Source organism: Triticum urartu, chromosome 5A (assembly GCF_056163025.1).
Source record: "Triticum urartu cultivar PI428250 chromosome 5A, HENAU_Tu73, whole genome shotgun sequence".
Taxonomy (NCBI): domain Eukaryota; kingdom Viridiplantae; phylum Streptophyta; class Magnoliopsida; order Poales; family Poaceae; genus Triticum; species Triticum urartu.
This window is the reverse complement of record NC_141877.1, coordinates 36,159,580-36,171,657: the sequence shown is the minus strand read 5'-3', so window position 1 is coordinate 36,171,657 and position 12,078 is coordinate 36,159,580. Positions and strand designations below refer to the sequence as shown.

Genomic DNA, 12,078 nt, shown 5'->3' with positions numbered 1-12,078 from the left:
CCTGGCACCATTGGCGATTAGTCAAACGCTCGATCCATGGTCAATTTTTGCTTCCGGTAACCATCGGCAATTAGATTAATTCCGTCGTCGACCATCCATGCATGCATGGCGTGAGAAATATGTTTTTTTTGCTACACTTAGCTTAGCTTCTGGTACTGGTACATTGACAGACGATAGATGCGACACGAGAAGAAGGCAATGGTATATGCGTGTGGCTGTGCTCCTTATATCCTTGAAAAAGAAAAGAGTTCTCCTATGCACGTTTGGCCGGTAAACCCAACGACCAACAATCCCTTGTGTCCGTGCGCATTTCTCATGTGCCAAATAATCTTGGCCATTACTTCCTCTGTGAACTAATATAAGAGCGTAGTGATCTAAATGTTTTTATATTAATTTATGGAGGGAGTACTAAGAAGTGATCATCTACAATTGAACCCTCGATTTCGTCCCCAGTTGTTTGTTTGTTTGTTTGTTTGTGTGGACAGCACGAACAGGACCTGGAAAAAGAAACATCTCTAACCAAGCTTTTCATTTCTAGCTCATATGCTTGGGTTCCCCGGCACCCTCCAAATACTACCAATATGTAGAACGAAATTGAAGTTGCCCGGACGTTTGCGCCACGTTGGACTGTTCCGACCCACAACAAGAATGAAATTACATGCGGAATTTTGCCTGCGTGCATCATAGCCAGGCGGCCACCACGCTGCCGAAGGAGCCTAATCTCGGCTATTAAAGCCGGATGGTGAGGGTCAAACCCTAGCCGCCCATTCTTTTCCCCTTTTTTCGGCCCTCGTTCATGTTCGGGCTCACCATCTGCCATGGTCCTCAAGAAGTTCATGTAGTACAAGCAGCTGAGGTGGAAGCACTGCACGGAGCTCGCCACTGAGGAGCTTCATGACAGCTTGCAAGTTGCCCCCCTCAATGGAGTCGAACGCCTTCGCGAAGTTTAGTTTGAGGAAATGGTGGGTCCTAAGAGGCGGTCGCAACACTGTACAATCTCCGTTGCGTAGACATAGTTTTGGGAGAAGCTTCGACCGGCAATGAAGCCGGACTGGTTATGATTGAAATCTGAGCTTGCTGATGGCTGGTAAGCCATTTACACATTGCTTTGACATCGCAGTTTTTATGCGGCGTGGGGCAGTATGAGCCGAAACTCGGGATCTCATCCTTTTTATCCGGTAAAAAAGTCATCTACGCGGTTAACGTTGCCCAAATCAGCAGGGCCTTGGAAGAAGCCATTTAAGAAAAGCTTGACGTCACAGACGATTGCTACTATATCTCGCTTGACGCGAAATGAATTGAGTGTTTGTGTCAACCGTCGTGACCGGGCCAGCCTGGGTAATTTTCTGGTTAGTTCATCCTTTTCTCTGTTTTTTCGTTGTTCATTTTTCCTTTATCCTTATTTCTGAAAAACTTGTAAGTACATATATTTAACAACATAAAATCAATTAAAATAGTTGATTTGAAAAATGTTAATGCAATGTAAAAAATGTTATATTAATTAAAAAAATTGTTGATGCATAAAAAATGTGTGTGCCATTTTAAAAATGTTCGTTTTTTTAGCAAAAGCAGTAGGGAAGACCCCTAATGTAACTCCTTTTCATTTTATAATGGATAGATGCACAAATGGCAATTACATAGGTATGTGAGTCAGATACAGTTCACAAGTAATATAGCCAAGATTGCATACCATTTTTCAGACTAGGCCTAGCCTCTTTCAAGATGTTCGCACGCTTTCAGAAAAAAGTATGTGACATTATAAAAATGTTAATCATGTACATATGAAAAATGTCAAAAGCATATCAAATAAATCTATACCTACTAAGGGCTCCTTTGAAACAAAGGAATTTCATAGGATTTGGACCCTTAGGATTTTTTTTTGTGATGTTCGTTTGATTTGTAGGATTGGAATCCGTGGGATTTTTTCCATATGATTCATTTGTACTACATTTTGAAGGAAACTTTCCATCCATTAGAACTTCTTTGTAGAATTCCTTTGCTTTTCATGTGCTATCAAATACTTCTCTAAATCCCGTAGGATACAAGAGGACATGACACTCTATTCCTACATTTTTCCTGTTCCCGTGTTTTGAGAATCCTGCGAATCAAAGAGGCCCTAATAAAGGGAGCATCGTTTCACATTTTGTAGAAAAGACCCTTCCTTCTCTGAGAATCAACACGCAGGTCATTTTTGAGTCAGATTTTCACTTTCATAGAAAACCCCCTGATGTTTCTGTTAATCAACACACAACTCAGTTTTAAGTCAGATTTTCGCTTTTGCAAAAAATTCCCTAATATTTGGTTAATCAACCCGCAGTCCATATCAAATGCTTTTTAAAAATATTCATATCTTTTGAACCCTAACTCCAAATTTAACTTCTTATATATGGTATTTGATTAAAAAAATGTCTAGAATTTGAATATGATGTTATTTTACGTGTTAACCATGTTTAAAATGCTATTTAGGGTGCAACCTTTATCAATAGCACATGATCTGTGTTTCTTTCATACCGTGCCGATTGGAAATGCACACCTCAGCAAATCCAGATTAGAGACGAAATAAATCATATATGGCCACACATGCACGCCTTGTCAAAACCTCACAGGAAAAAATGGATTTCCCATCTTATGCCGAGAGAGAGAGAGAGAGAGAGAGGCCCCAGGATTGATCACACTCAAATGCGTTGGGATTGTGTGAGCACCGAGGCCACAGTCGGCGAGGGTGGAAAGGGGGATAAGCGGAAACACATATGCGATGCCATGTGTTGAAATAAAGGAGGTGGGCCTAATGGGATCTTAAGTCATGGTTATTGGGTCAGGGACGTGTGGTATTTTATATGCCGTTGCAACGCAGGGCTCTTTTGCTTGTGTTTCATATGTATATGAAGAATCTACAATGTTTATGAAAAAGGTAGATATCAAACATGTATTTGAAAGAAATTTTAGTCATCATACTTAAAAAATGCTAATCATGTATTAAAAAAATGTGAAACATGTATACAAAAATATTCTTGGTGTATAAGAAAAATGTAGATATCAAAAACATTTATCTTAAAATAATTAACTGTGTATCTAAAAAATGTTCAACATGTATAAAGATGTTATTGGTGTATACATAAATATATATTGCATGTGAAAAAAATTATTCCCATTTAAAACTATTTACCATGTAATTGGAAAAATTGTTCAAAGATGCATTTAATATAAAATGTATATAATGTATCTAAACAAAATACAATGTGTATCAAAAATATGTTTCATGTATACTCTAAAAATGTACATTGTTTACTGAAAAGGGTAACACGTATTGAACAAAGAAGTAACCATTGAAAAACGACAAAGAAACAAAGATAATAAATTAAAGAAAAAATTAGCAAAATTAAAAATAAAAACCTAGGAAAATAGTCAAAAAGTGAAAAAAATAACAGAAGAGAAAATAAAAAACCCAGTGAAAACCAAGAAAAGAAACGAAGGAACCAAAGGAAATCATAAACAAGGAAAAAGTGAAAACCGAGAAAAACAGAAAAAACCAATGAAAAAAGAAGAAAAAGTAATAACAGAAAAATCATGAAAACCCGTCAAGAAAAAAAATGAAGAAACGAGAACCGAATGAAGCAACCACGACCAACGAACACGACCAAACGAGCACACTCTACGCAAAAAGGAAAACGGTTCAGTCAGGTAACGAGGGCTAAGAGGAAACCCTCCATGCGAGTGAAACTATCGTCTCGCTACAAGCAAGACAGTTCTCGTGGTCACGGACATCGTCGATCCAAGCATCATGGTGAAAGCTTTGGTGGAGTCCATCAGGCCCCAGACGCTATCGAGTGATACGGCCGAGCAAAAGGTGGGTCAGATTTCCATCTTGGAGAAGGGGAGACCTCCTATTTAACGCTTGTAGCATTGAATACTTAAGGAAGTGCCCACGCGGGTGTAAGTGGGCCAGCCCATGCATGATTTTTGGGATTTTCGGGCGGTCAAAAACATTACACATCAGACAAAATTATTTGGAAAACAATTCAAAAATATGCCACGAAATAAATCTTAATGTTCGTCCCAAATATAAAATGCCCACCATTTTATATCAAAAATTAAAAAAAGCGATTTTTCTTAAAACATGCATTTTCAAAATTGTTCATAAACATACAATAATGTTTATAAATTTTAGTAATGTACTATACTTTACAAAAAATAGTGGATTTAAAAAATCATGTATTAAATACATATATTAGATTATATTTTTTTAGAAAAAGACTCATGAATTTGAAGAATGTAACTGAAGAAAATCAAAACATGTTGGGTCAAAAAGGAACAAGAAGAAATGCACCGGCCCAGGAAGCGTGTGCTCTTGTATGCATTCAACTCGTCCGTTTGTCTTAAAAAAATCCAGCTCATCCGTTCAATCAACATAACAGAAGGCAAATCATCGTGCATGTACATACAGGAAAATAATTATTCGTCGTACCTGTAAGTGGGTGGTGTGGATCTACGTGTCCCTTTACTGAACATGCGAACGTTCGTTTTTTCAAACTTGAATATCTTTTGAGAGATAATGAACAATATTTTATCCACTAAAGATATTCTTTCTAGTTAATTTTTTTATAAAATTTTTTAATATGCATTATAATTTTTGCGTCATATGAGCATTTATTTTAATATGTGTGAGCACATCGCGTGAACATTTATTTTAGTATTCGCAAATTTTTTTACTGAACAACGTGAAAAAATATTTGAATCTTAGTGAACTATTTCCATTTATCTTGTGAACAACTATTTTATTTGTGAACGTTTTTACTACTTGTGAATGTTTCTTATAAATGTTTGTATTGCAATGCATGTACTTTCATTTCAATATGCGTGAACATTTTTGTTACAACACATGGCATTTTCCTCACATGAAGAACATTTTGAAAAAATGCATGAACAGTTTTTGTACACATGATTTTCTTTTGCAATACATGAATTTTTTTTGTATGGTTGGCTACAACATTTTTTTAGCTAGAGTTGAACAATAATCTAACCAGTTTGAGAACAATTTTTTAGCATATTTTTGTGCATTTATCTCGTGAAATATATTTATATATTTTAAACACAAAAGAAATAAATACAAGGAAAATAAAAAATGGAAAGCAAAAAAATGACAGAGAAAAGGGGTAAAAGTGAAATAAGAAGGGAAAAGGGAAGAAAAATAAAAACAATCGTACAAAAAACGAAAGGAAAACCCCGAAAAAAGCAGTGGTACTTGTACAGCACAAGGACCAGCGAGGGAGAAAAACCGCTTACCATAAGACCAACCTGCGCTCCGCTCCAATAGGCAAGTCATTGTTATATCTCATAATAGGCGAGATATAGAATTGGCGATCCACGTCTTGTGGAGAGGACCGCCAGGCTAAAGGCCCAACTTTTTTCCCCAGGCCTCCCTAGCAAACACGCAGGGCAGCAGCCTTAGCATCATTTCTCAATTTTTCGATTTGACCGATCACCATAATAACTGCTATTACATCAATTTTGCATAGAAAAAGGCACTCTAACAGAGTCGCTTGTCAGGGATCTTCATTATTTATGGAGCGTCCTTCATATCTGGCCTCCTAGGAGTAATAATATAAAAAGCTCAAACTGAATATATATATATAATTTATTATATTTGATTACTATATAGTTGTAATTTTTTATTAATTATAAATAGCATAACAGAATGAAATTTCTTATGTATGTTTGGATGTTGAGATGAGTCTATTTTTTTCATGCATGTTTAATGATGAAGTGGTATGCTTGCATGTAGAGAAATATAATAGTGGGATGGACATTTTCTCATGCATGTTATGGGATGGTGTGGCATGTTTATATGTTGAGAGAAATAGTTAGTGGAGGCTAGCTATTTAATATAGAAGATTTAATTATACGTACTACCTCCGTATTAAAATATAAGCCGTTTTGTTAGGCTATTTTAGCATACCAAAACGTCTTATATTTTCAGACTTTAATATGCGGTAATACATGTTAGGCCAGGGAAAAACAAAGTATTATGCGTGCGTATGCCGCTTGCTCGCTTGCGGAAGCCCCGGAGTCCCAAACAAAACTAAACATATCACCTAATATGAGCATCTACAACTGTAATGGATAAATTTGACCACTCAAACGCCCGCGAACACATTCTTCACGTACACTTCATATCTGAACACCTCAATTATCATATCTTAAATACATACAAACGCATGCAACTACGTTGATGCACACACATCATCTGACTACTTCATCACTACTAACTAAACATGCTATCGTGGCATGTTTGGCTATGGTGAAGTTCATCCACGGCTGTCCTTGCCCTTCCCGGTGCCCTTGACGCCCTTCTCACGGAAGTACCGGTCGAAGACACAGTATGGATCGAGCCGGATCTGCTCGTCGCCGAAGCTGTCATCGCCGTCGTTGTTCTCCTCCTCCTTCGATGGCAGTCCGGCCATGGCACAAACCGTCCGATTTTGCTCTCGGGCGAGGGCGCATGTGTTCCTCGCTATCGTTTTTTCACAATGCAGGCGCGAATGGCTTTCTCCTCCATGACTGCCCGCGCCGCCGCATCAACCGCCTCCGCCGCCATCATTTCCGCCACGATACGGGCCTCGGTAGCCCTTATCCTCTCCTTTTCACGGCAGGCCGCCCGTTCTCGGTGGGCTCATAGTCTACCCGATCGATAATGGGGAAGGAGAGGGGTTCCGGTTGCCAAGACCACGAGGATCCAGCCCGAGAGGATTCGAATGCCCGTTGAGCCAACAGTATGGAGCCGCGGCGGACAAATCCGTCCGTAGGCCGGGCGCTGTCCTCCCGGGAGCGGCAGAGTGCAATGCGGACCGCCATTGCCTTCTCCAACCCGCACAGAGTGACACCCCAGTCGACGAATCCGGACTGGTTGGAGTCAGATCCACTACCTGCCATGCAAGAGAAGGCCGAAAACCGCCGGAGGTGAGCTCGGATGGCGGAGGGAATGTTAGAATAAATCCGAGGCACATAGTCTATCATTCGAGGACCAAGCAATCACACGAGCACGACACCAAGATTTGTTAACGAGGTTCATCGATATGGCTACATTTCCGGGGCCTGACTACGGGCGCTCCTCCCGTGACACCTGTTGGGAAACGTAGTAATTTCAAAAAAAATCCTACGCACACGCAAGATCATGGTGATGCATAGCAATGAGAGGAGAGAGTATGATCTACGTACCCTTGTAGACCGACAGCGGAAGCGTTATGACAACGCGGTTGATGTAGTCGTACGTCTTCACGGCCCGACCGATCAAGCACCGAAACTACGGCACCTCCGAGTTTTAGCACACGTTCAGCTCGATGACGATTCCCGGACTCCGATCCAGCAAAGTGTCGGGGAAGAATTCCGTCAGCACGACGGCGTGGTGACGATCTTGATGTTCTACCGTCGCAGGGCTTCGCCTAAGCACCGCTACAATATTATCGAGGATTATGGTGGAAGGGGGCACCGCACACGGCTAAGAAAATGATCACTTGGATCAACTTGTGTGTCTAGGGGTGCCCCCTGCCCCCTTATATAAAGGAGCAAGGGGAGGAGGCCGGCCGGCCCTATGGCGCGCCAAGGAGGAGGAGTCCTCCTCCTAGTAGGAGTAGGACTCCCCTCTTTCCTACTCCTACTAGGAGGGGGAAAGGAAGGGGGAGGGAGAAGGAAAGGGGGGCGCCGCCTCCCCCCCTCTCCTAGTCCAATTCGGACCAGGGGGAGGAGGCGCGCGGCCCACCCTGGCTGCTCCTCTCTCTCTCCACTAAGGACCATACGGCCCATTACTTCTTCCGGGGGGCTTCCGGTAACCCTCCAGCACTCCGGTTTTCTCCGAAATCACCCGGAACACTTCCGGTGTCCGAATATAGCCGTCCAATATATCAATCTTTATGTCTCGACCATTTCGAGACTCCTCGTCATGTCCGTGATCACATCCGGGACTCCGAACTAACTTCGGTACATCAAAACTCATAATATAACTGTCATCGAAACCTTAAGCGTGCGGACCCTACGGGTTCGAGAACAATGTAGACATGACTGAGACATGTCCCCGGTCAATAACCAATAGCGGAACCTGGATGCTCATATTGGCTCCCACATATTCTACGAAGAACTTTATCGGTCAGACCGCATAACAACATACGTTGTTCCCTTTGTCATCGGTATGTTACTTGTCCGAGATTCGATCGTCGGTATCTCAATACCTAGTTCAATCACGTTACCGACAAGTCTCTTTACTCGTTTCGTAATACATCATCTCGCAACTAACTCATTAGTTGCAATGCTTGCAAGGCTTATGTGATGTGCATTGCCGAGAGGGCCCAGAGATACCTCTCCAACAATCGGAGTGACAAATCCCAATCTCGAAATACGCCAACCCAACATTTACCTTTGGAGACACCTGTAGAGCTCCTTTATAATTACCCAGTTACGTTGTGACGTTTGGTACCACACAAAGTGTTCCTCCGGCAAACGGGAGTTGCATAATCTCATAGTCATAGGAACATGTATAAGTCATGAAGAAAGCAATAGGAACATACTAAACGATCGGGTGCTAAGCTAATGGAATGGGTCATGTCAATCACATCATTCTCCTAATAATGTGATCCCGTTAATCAAATGACAACACATGTCTATGGTTAGGAAACATAACCATCTTTGATTAACAAGCTAGTCAAGTAGAGGCATACTAGTGACGTTTAGTTTGTCTATGTATTCACACAAGTATTATGTTTCCGGATAATACAATTCTAGCATGAATAATAAACATTTATCATGATATAAGGAAATAAAATAATAACATTATTATTGCCTCTAGGGCATATTTCCTTCAGTCTCCCACTTGCACTAGAGTCAATAATCTAGATTACACAGTAATGATTCTAACACCCATGGAGCTTTGGTGCTGATCATGTTTTGCTCGTGGAAGAGGCTTTGTCAACGAGTCTGCAACATTCAGATCGGTATGTATCTTGCAAATCTCTATGTCTCCCACCTGGACTAGATCCCGGATGGAATTGAAGCGTCTCTTGATGTGCTTGGTTCTCTTGTGAAATCTGGATTCCTTTGCCAAGGCAATTGCACCAGTATTGTCACAAAAGATTTTCATTGGACCCGATGCACTAGGTATGACACCTAGATCGGATATGAACTCCTTCATCCAGACTCCTTTGTTTACTGCTTCCGAAGCAGCTATGTACTCCGCTTCACATGTAGATCCCGCCACAAGCTTTGTTTAGAACTGCACCAACTGACAGCTCCACTGTTTAATGTAAACACGTATCCGGTTTGCGATTTAGAATCGTCCGGATCAGTGTCAAAGCTTGCATCAACGTAACCATTTACGATGAGCTCTTTGTCACCTCCATATATGAGAAACATATCCTTAGTCCTTTTCAGGTATTTCAGGATGTTCTTGACCGCTGTCCAGTGATCCACTCCTGGATTACTTTGATACCTCCCTGCTAGACTTATAGCAAGACACACATCAGGTCTGGTACACAGCATTGCATACATGATAGAGCCTATGGCTGAAGCATAGGGAACATCTTTCATTTTCTCTCTATCTTCTGCATTGGTCGGGCATTGAGTCTTACTCAATTTCACACCTTGTAACACAGGCAAGAATCCTTTCTTTGCTTGATCCATTTTGAACTTCTTCAAAATTTTGTCAAGGTATGTGCTTTGTGAAAGTCCAATTAAGCGTCTTGATCTATCTCTATAGATCTTAATGCCCAATATGTAAGCAGCTTCACCGAGGTCTTTCATTGAAAAACTCTTATTCAAGTATCCCTTTATGCTATCCAGAAATTCTATATCATTTCCGATTAGTAATATGTCATTTACATATAATATCAGAAATGCTACAGAGCTCCCACTCACTTTCTTGTAAATACAGACTTCTCCAAAAGTCTGTACAAAACCAAATGCTTTGATCACACTATCAAAGCGTTTATTCCAACTCCGAGAAGTTTGCACCAGTCCATAAATGGATTGCTGGAGCTTGCACACTTTGTTAGCTCCCTTTGGATCGACAAAACCTTCCGGTTGCATCATATACAACTCTTCTTCCAGAAATCCATTCAGGAATGCAGTTTTGACATCCATCTGCCAAATTTCATAATTATAAAATGCGGCAATTGCTAACATGATTCGGACAAACTTAAGCATCGCTACGGGTGAGAAGGTCTCATCGTAGTCAATCCCTTGAACTTGTCGAAAACCTTTTGCGACAAGTCGAGCTTTGTAGACAGTAACATTACCGTCAGCGTCAGTCTTCTTCTTGAAGATCCATTTATTCTCAATTGCTTGCCGATCTTTGGGCAAGTCAACCAAAGTCCATACTTTGTTCTCATACATGGATCCCATCTCAGATTTCATGGCTTCAAGCCATTTTACGGAATCTGGGCTCACCATCGCTTCTCCATAGTTTGTAGGTTCATCATGATCTAGTAGCATGACTTTCAGAACAGGATTACCGTACCACTCTGGTGCGGATCTTACTCTGGTTGATCTACGAGGTTCAATAGTATCTTGTTCTGAAGTTTCATGATCATCATCATTAGCTTCCTCACTAATTGGTGTAGGTGTCACAGAAACTGGTTTCTATGATGTGCTACTTTCCAATAAGGGAGCAGGTACAGTTACCTCGTCAAGTTCTACTCTCCTCCCACTCACTTCTTTCGAGAGAAACTCCTTCTCTAGAAAATTTCCGAATTTAGCAACAAAAGTCTTGCCTTCGGATCTGTGATAGAAGGTGTATCCAATAGATTCCTTTGGATATCCTATGAAGACACATTTCTCCGATTTGGGTTCGAGCTTATGAGGTTGAAGCTTTTTCACATAAGCATCGCAGCCCCAAACTTTCAGAAACGACAACTTTGGTTTCTTGCCAAACCACAGTTCATAAGGCGTCGTCTCAACGGATTTTGATGGTGCCCTATTTAACGTGAATGCGGCCGTCTCTAGAGCATAACCCCAAAACGATAGCGGTAAATCAGTAAGAGACATCATAGATCGCACCATATCAAGTAAAGTATGATTACGACGTTTGGACACACCATTACGCTGTGGTGTTCCGGGTGGCGTGAGTTGCGAAACTATTCCGCATTGTTTCAAATGTACACCAAACTCGTAACTCAAATATTCTCCTCCACGATCAGATCGTAGGAATTTTATTTTCTTGTTATGATGATTTTCAACTTCACTCTGAAATTGTTTGAACTTTTCAAATGTTTCAGACTTATGTTTCATTAAGTAGATATACCTATATCTGCTTAAGTCATCTGTGAAGGTGAGAAAATAACGATATCCGCCACGAGCCTCAACATTCATCGGACCACATACATCTGTATGTATGATTTCCAACAAATCTATTGCTCTCTCCATAGTACCGGAGAACGGTGTTTTTGTCATCTTACCCATAAGGCACGGTTCGCAAGTACCAAGCGATTCATAATCAAGTGGTTTCAAAAGTCCATCAGTATAGAGTTTCTTCATGCGCTTTATACCGATATGACCTAAATGGCAGTGCCACAAATAAGTTGCACTATTATTATCAACTCTGCATCTTTTGGTTTCAACACTATGAATATGTGCGTCACTACTATCGAGATTTAATAAGAATAGACCTTCTTCATGGGTGCATGACCATAAAAGATTTTATTCATAAAAATAGAACAACCATTATTCTCTGATTTAAATGAATAACTGTCTCGCATCAAACAAGATCCAGATATAATGTTCATGCTTAACGCTGGCACCAAATAACAATTATTTAGGTCTAATATTAATCCCGAAGGTAGATGTAGAGGTAGCGTGCCGACCATGATCACAACGATTTTGGAACCATTTCCCACGCGCATCGTCACCTCGTCCTTAGCCAATCTTCGCTTAATCCGTAGTCCCTGTTTCGAGTTGCAAATGTTAGCAACAGAACCAGTATCAAATACCCAGGTGCTACTGCGAGCATTAGTAAGGTACACATCAATAACATGTATATCACATATACCTTTGTTCACATTGCCATCCTTCTTATCCGCCAAATACTTGGGGCAGTTC

The 12,078-nt window shown here is 40.8% G+C and overlaps 1 pseudogene; it reads right to left on the bottom strand.

Annotated features, from left to right (window-relative positions):
* Window positions 1-6,461, bottom strand: part of LOC147967784 (putative disease resistance protein RGA4) — a 48,683-nt pseudogene extending 42,222 nt beyond the window's left edge.
* Window positions 6,462-12,078: the final 5,617 nt, after the last annotated feature.